The sequence below is a fragment of the Vombatus ursinus genome, unplaced genomic scaffold (genome assembly GCF_900497805.2).
Source record: "Vombatus ursinus unplaced genomic scaffold, bare-nosed wombat genome assembly UNPS02014959.1, whole genome shotgun sequence".
In the NCBI taxonomy this organism is placed as follows: domain Eukaryota; kingdom Metazoa; phylum Chordata; class Mammalia; order Diprotodontia; family Vombatidae; genus Vombatus; species Vombatus ursinus.
In genome coordinates this window covers 13,352,342-13,360,248 of record NW_020954737.1, presented here as the reverse complement: position 1 = coordinate 13,360,248, position 7,907 = coordinate 13,352,342, and the positions used below count along the sequence as shown (strand labels likewise).

The 7,907-nt window shown below is 37.2% G+C and overlaps 1 pseudogene; it reads left to right on the top strand.

Annotated features, from left to right (window-relative positions):
• Positions 1-132: 132 nt before the first annotated feature.
• Positions 133-690, top strand: LOC114030476 (annotated as a pseudogene).
• The last annotated feature ends 7,217 nt before the right edge of the window (positions 691-7,907 follow it).

Genomic DNA, 7,907 nt, shown 5'->3' with positions numbered 1-7,907 from the left:
ATGAAACAATACAATACCCCCCCAAAAGTATAGGATCAGAAGAATGGAATATATAAGAAAAAAATGAAAGATAATGAACAGATTACATACAGCAGCAGCAGTAGAAGTGAGCAAGCGAGCTGCTCCGCCAAGATGTGTGACTTCACGGAGGATCAGACAGCAGAGTTCAAGGAGGCCTTCTAGCTGTTTGACTGAATGGGGGATGGAAAGATCTTATACAACCAGCGTGGGGACATGATGCGAGCCCTGGGCCAGAAACCTACCAATGCTTTGGGAATCCCAAGAGTGATGAGATGAATGTGAAGATGCTGGATTTTGAACACTTTTTGCCAATGCTACAGACCATAGCAAAGAATAAGGACCAGGGAACATAGGAAGTCTATGTAGAAGGGCTTTGGGTGTTTGATAAGAAAGGAAATGGCACAGTCATGGGGGCTGAAATACGACACATCCTCATCACCCTGGAGATGACAGAGGAATTGACAGAGGAAGAAGTGGAAGTGTTGGGGGCAGGGCATAAAGACAACAATGGTTCTATCAACTATGAAGAGCTAGTCCAGATGATGCTGAATGGCTGAGAACAACTCCCCTTTCCACAAAGAACCCCCTAACATTCTGAGTGTGAAAATCATACTCTTGTCCCTGAAGTAACTAACTACACTTTCAGGGGTACCAATATCTTTACTTCCAACCCCCACCTTTTGTCCTCTTTGGCCTATTTGCGCTCTTTCACCAAATAAACTTGCTATCTGTTCCTACGGGAAAAAAAAAGATAATGAACAAAGAATTTGGACAGGGACTTAAGACGGAGTGACTGAAGTTGATATTGACATTAATTTAAATAATTTATATTTATTTACAAATCTGTGTTTATAAATGTATGTTACTTATATAATTTTGTATTTTAAATATATAATTCTAGTTATTTATATAACATAATGATTATATTATATAAATATATTTATAAATTCATAGATTAAATATAATCAGTTACTAAGTTTAGTTGGTGGTATGATGTTGAATTTTAAGTTTTTAATAAAACATTTTATTTTTAAAAGAGGTTTGTTCATTTTTGTATTAGGTAGTGTTGAAGATGAATGAATAAATTAACTACATCATCATCCAATTTGCTCTTTAGTCTTTCGATATTTTCTTCTTAGGATAAAAACAAAGTTAAACTAATATATGGCTGTGCCATTGATGTCAGATAAAAATGATGGAAGAGACAGTAGGTTGCATTTGCAAGATAGTTGAAGCAACGTGATAGCATCTCAGGCATTGCCCCAAAGTGAGACCTCACATACAACCAACAGCACATTGCTTAAATAAGCTGATACTTCAGGAGCTGAAGATTGATTTAAGATGTGAAGTATACTTCTTTGAAGACATTCTGCCTCACCTTTTTATAATAGTCATTTCCCAATATAGGCTCCATTGAATCCTTCCTTGTAAAAGTTAAGTGAAACCAACCTAGACAGTAATCACTTCTGACAACATGTGGAACATTCAGAGAGGAGGGAAGTGTGTTTTATCACATGCTCTCTGGGACTATAATTAATCATCACAATCAATCGAAGTTTGGCTACCTTTCAATGTTTCCATTTATATTATTATTGTCCCTTCTCACCTGTCCAGAAGACTATAATCTCAATCATTCTCCCTTCTCTAAACTTCATCCTAATTAACTCACTATTCGTCTTACCACAGCAGCTTTTCAGCCCTCTTCAAACCTCCCACGGCTCCTCGTCCCACAACTCTAAGCCAAGAATCTTGCAAAATGAGGACATTCACTAAGAGCTCCCTCTTCTCCCATCTTCTTCATCTCCCATGACCCAGATGTCTTCTGCAACTATCTCCTTCTTCACCCATCTTGCATTAAGTGACATAAACATCTTTACAAGCACAAATGATCCTATTTAATCTCATCTTCCCCAGCAGATTACCTCCTCTATCATCTCGCCTCTCACTCATCTTCAATCTCTTCCCATCTACTAGCTGCTTTGTTATTGCCTACAAACATGCCCACGTTTCTCCCATCCTCAAAAATCCATCCACCCCCATTAGCTATCATCCCATAGTTTTTCTTCTGTGACTGAAGGCTGTCTATAATAGATGTCTCCACTTCCTCTCCTCTCATTCTTCTTCTGTCTAGTCTGGCTTCCAACATCATCATTCAACTGAAACTGCTCTCCAAAGCTACAAACGATCTCTTAATTGCCTAATCTAATACCCCTTTCCCAATTCTCATCCTTCTTGACCTTTCTTCAGTCTCTGATACTATCTTCTCTCAATGTTTTTAGCTGGAACTTGAAGGAAGCCAGAGAAGCCAGGAGGTTAAAAAGATGAGGAGGGACAGTATTCCAGACATGTGGAATAGCCAGTAAGATGGAATATCTTATTCAAGGAATAGCAACAAGGCGAGCATCTCCCGGTTCTCCTACCTATCTGACCACTCCTTCTCAGTTTCCTTTGCTTGCTCTTTTTTTTTTTTAAGGCAATTGGGGTTAAGTGACTTGCCCAGGGTCACACAGCTAGTAAGTGTCAAGTGTTTGGTCTGAGGCCAGATTTGAACTCAGGTCCTCCTGACTTCAGGGCTGGTGCTCTATCCACTGTGCCACCTAGCTGCCCGCCTTTGCTTGCTCTTCAAGGTCACACCCACAAACCTTAGGTATCACCCAAGGGCTCTCTTCTATTATCCCTCTATACAATTTCACTTGGTGATCTCATCAGTTCCATGGATTCAATGATCATTTCCATGCTAATTATTCTCAAATCTACTTATTCTGTCCTAAACTCTGCTGACCTCCAGTTTCAAATCTCCAAATCTCTTTTTTGTGGTTGTTGCTGTGCAGTCATTTTGAGTCGTGTTCAACTCTTCATGACCCCATTTGGGGTTTTCTTGGCAGATACTAGAGTGGTTTGCCATTTCCTTCTCTAGCTCACTTTACAAATGAATAAACTGAGGCATACAGGGTTAAGTGACTTGCCCACAGTCACACAGCTAGTAAGTGTCAGAGGTCAGATTTGAACTCAGGAAGACGAGTTTTCTTGACTCTAGGCGTGGCACTCTATCTATTGCACCAACTTAAACATCTCAAACTGGATGTTCTGCAGAAATTTTAAGCTTAGCATGTATAAAACTGAACTCCCCATCTTTCTTCTTAAACCCTTACCCCATTCAAAACTTCTGTATTATTGTCAATGGTATCACCATCTTTCCAGTTATCTAGGTTCATAACCTACATGTAATCCTCAATTCCTTACTCTTTCACCCCTATATCCAATCTTTTGCCAAAGCCTGTTTTACCTTCACGACGTATCTTACATAACCCTTTCTCTCCTCTGACATTTGCCACCACCTCGATGCAGGCCCTCCTAACCTCATGCCTGGACAATTTTAATAGCCTTCTGTATCTCTCTGCCACAAATCACTTCTCTCTTTTGGCCCACTGGTTATGATTTTTAGTTTTATCAAAGACGAGGCTACTGTGTCCATTTGCTTCTATATACTGTGTAATCTGTTCTACTAATCAACCAATTTCTTATCCAATGCCAAACTGTTTTGACCATTAGTACTTGTAGCATAGCTTGAGACCTGTTACAGTTAGGTCCCCTTCCTTCCCATCTTTCTTTTTTAATTCTTTTCAGATTCTTAACTTTTTGTCCCTCCAGATGAATTTTTTTTCCTCTTTACTTCTTTAGATCTGTGTGTAGTGTTTTGTACTTCTGTCCATATAATTCCTCTGTGTGTCTTGGCAGTTAGACTCCCAAGTATTTTATATGTTCTGTAGTTACTCTAAATGGAATTTCTCTACTTTCTGCTGGATTTTGTTGGTAACAAACAGACATGCTGATTTATGTGGGTTTATTTTATATACTGCAGATCTGTAGTTTTTCAGGTGATTCTCTAGGGTTCTCTAAGCGAATCATCATATCATCTATATAAAGCATTAATTTTGTTTCCCCATTGCTTATACTTAATCCCTCGATTTCTTCTTGTATTGCTATAGATAGATACCAAAGATCTCAATTGTCAACTATGATGGTCTTCTTTCAGTCCTCTTCCTTTTCAGCCTATTGGCTGCATTTGACCATTGCCTTCTCAATCTCATTTACTATTTTATCAGATCATACTCCTGAGGGTATTCAAAAGGCACTGCCCTAAGCCCCCTACTTTTTTCTTTTTACACTCAGTGACCTCATCAGCTCCCCTAAGTTTATCATTTCTATGCTAGTACATTAGTTCTCACCCTTTCTCATCCCACATAGCCAATCAGTTGCCAAATCTTGCCATTTCTACTTCAACATCACTCACACCTGATCCTTTCTACCCTCACAGCCACAACCTTAGTTCAGACCCTCACCACCCCCCTGCTATTACAATAACCTCCTAATTGGCTTTCCTAAGGTCTCCAGGCCATTTTCCATATTGCCGTCAAAATTATTTTACTTAAGCACAAATCTGATTGGGTGACTGCCTGACTAGAAACAAATATACTATTTAGCTTTTAAAGCCCTTTTATAACCTAGTCCCAATCCATCTCTAAATAAACTTATTGTCCCTTTACTTCAAATTCAGCAAACTGGCCTTCTGTCTGGTCTTCACACATGACATTCCAACTCCCCCCTCCAATGCCATCACACTGGCAGTCCCCTATTATACTCTCTGCATCTCCGATTCATAGAAATCTCCACCTTCAAAAGCAGCTCAAGCATTACCTTCTACATTTAAGTCTTTGCTGATTGCTTCAACTGTTAGTAGCCTCTCTCTCAAACTACTTTGAATTTAACTATTTGTACTTTTTTGTCATTGTTATCTGCCCCATTGGAATGTAAGCTCCTTGTGAAAAGGAATTTTTACTGTATTTGTATCCCCAAGTGACTAAAAGTCGTTCATATGTAGTAGACTTTTAATAAATAATTATAAAAATAGCACACTTTTACCAATTTATAGTCCTGTACTTTTACCAATTCCTGTTACTTCTTAGTGAAAATACTCCATTACATTCATCCTCAATCAATGGGCCCTGAACACTTTCAGTTCTTTCCTACCAGAAAAACTGCTATGCAGTATCCTCTTGAAGGCACCACTGAAGCAAGTATCTGGTTCAGTCTTTAAAAAGCAAGCCAAAACCCCTGCCCCCATTGGAATTCTTTGAAATATAGGTGATATATAATTCTTCCTAAAGATAGAGGAATGAAGATGACTTATGAAGTAATTTCCCCAAGTGTAGTGTGATAGAAAGAATGATGGACTTGTAGTTGGGAAGCTTGAATTAAAAGCCCAATTCCAACACTTACTGGATGAATGAGCATGGGCCCTTAAGGCATTTAGCCAGTTTCTGAGTTTGAAACATGAGGAAAATAGTACTGGCAAGACTGTAAAGGAAAACATTATGTAAACCTCAAATAAAGATGATAATATACAAGGTATCACAAAAGTCAATGCAGTTTTAAACTTCTTTAATAACTATTAAAACTTGGGGCAGCTAGGTGGTGCAGTAGATAGAGCACCAGCCCTGAAGTCAGGAGGACCCGAGTTCAAATCTGGCCTCAGACCAAACACTTGACACTTACTAGCTGTGTGACTGGGCAAGTTACTTAATCCCAATTGCCTAAAAAATTAAATAAATAAAATAACTATCAAAACTGCACTAAGACTTTTGGGGTACCCTGTATTTTTTTTTAGAATAATAACAGGATCCCAAATTTTAATCCTATGTAATTCAATTTTAAGGGTGGTTGGGGTAGAGAAAAGCAGACTATAGACTTTAAAGTCAAAGATTCAACTAAAAAGTTTGCTCATAACTGTACTTTAGTAAACATTTGTAAATTATGTTATTTATGCTAATCCAATTACAGTAATGATTTGCTTCCTTTTTTAAAACTATTAGAGAGAGAGAGGAATTGAGAGTCTATAAACTCTTTTGTCCAGTTTTGGGGAGAGATTATATTGTGAATGAGTATATGTTTACATTCGGTTTTACTGAACACTTTAAACACAAGCTGACAAAGTAAAACAAAAAAACTAAAGATCCAAGGGCAAGACACCAATATATAAAGCAGCTATAAGTTTTTTTTTTATACACATGAAAAAGAAATGATGATACTGCTATCCTATGAGGCATTATTTTATGCAAATTGTGAGTATGCATTTATGAATTTACAATCACTAATGATTAAAATAACTCTGAGGTTTCATCTCACCTTTACCAACAACTTGGTAAAGATGATAAAGTATCTTCATATTCAATGTGGGAAGAACTATAGGAAAACAATCATACCAACTACACTGATGGCTGATCCAACTGTTTCAAACATCAAGGAAAAAAATTTCAAATTATTCAAAGTGACTAAATTAAATTGACCCAGTGATAACAATAGTAAATCCCACAGAGCAAGCTGAAGACAGAGGAAAGTTCCCAGGTAGACCAAAATAAATTCATAGCATAATTTTTTATGGTAGCAAAAACAGTGGCAACAACGTAGATGCCCATCAATTTTGGAATGACTTAACAAATTATGAGAAATGACTATAATGGAATGTTATTAGGCCATAAAATAATAAAAATGAAATGTTGAGAAGAGTCATATAATCTTATGCAGAGTGAAAAACCAAAAGGATAATATTCAAGGTGACCATACTAATGAAAAAAATACTAAAAGAGATCAGAATGCAAATTAACATAATGGTCATTTTGACTGCCGAAGACTGGTGAAACATTTTATTTTCCCCCTCAACTTTTATTGCTATGTATTTTTTACATCACCTTCATTTCTGAACATAGCTTTTCCCCATTCCCTACCCAGAGAACCATCCCTTCCAACAAATAAGAGAGAAATAAAAAATAAGCTCAGCAAAATTATGACACCAACTGAGTTTTACAGTATATGCAACGTTTTGCATTCACAGCTTCTCACCTCTACAATGAAAGAAGGTGCATTTTCTCATATTTTTCCAGGCTGAAGTTTAGATATTATAATTAATGTGTTATTTCTCTCTCTCGCATCACCCCACCCTCATTTGCAATGTTGCCAAGCCATTTGTTTTATTCTTCTAGCTCTGCTTATATTGGAATCAATTCATTGAAGTCTGCCTATGCTGCTCTCAATCCTTCAGGTTCAGCTTTTTCATGGCTCAGTAATATTTATACTTTGTTCTTCTTGGTAGACAGATGAGACTATCAATTTAGAATGTTGCATATACCTTCAGACGTGGTCAACGTGTTGGCTTGTTTTACTTCTTTTGTTATAAGGGAGGTTTCTATCTATGGGGGCGAGAGGGATACTTGGAAGTGACAACGAGGTAAAAAGAGCAATGAAGGTTTTATCAACCTTCTACAACAAAAAACTGTGCCTATGCATCACTTATGTTAGGATTATGTGAAAATATTTCAGCACACTGGTACAAATTAAATATGTGATTCACTTTGGCATGATCTTTATCCTAAAAGAAAGGATAATAATACGAGTAAATATGGATATCACTGACCTCCATAAGGCATTTTTAGCAACAGCAATAATGATCTAGTTGTGTCAAGAAATACATGTTCATTTTTGATGATGCTTTTTTCTCAGCTGCTTTCTTAAAATCCTATTCAACATTAACACATGAGAAGAGAACTGAGTTATGATGATCTCAAGTCTGAGCATTAATCTCTCATTATTCAAAAAGCATCATCTCCACAATGAAGGTAAATTCCACCCTATCTGCAGCAACTGGACCTATTCCTTCTCCTTTTACTGAGTGTTAAAGGTCTGTAGAGTGCCTAGGCTAATCCTTTCATTTTATATATGAAGGAACTGAGGCCCATTCCTCATAGGTATTTCTATAAATCTGCAGAAATATTAATTGGTGTGCCTTATGATCTATTGATATTCCTGATAAGTAAAATTTGTAAAAATAG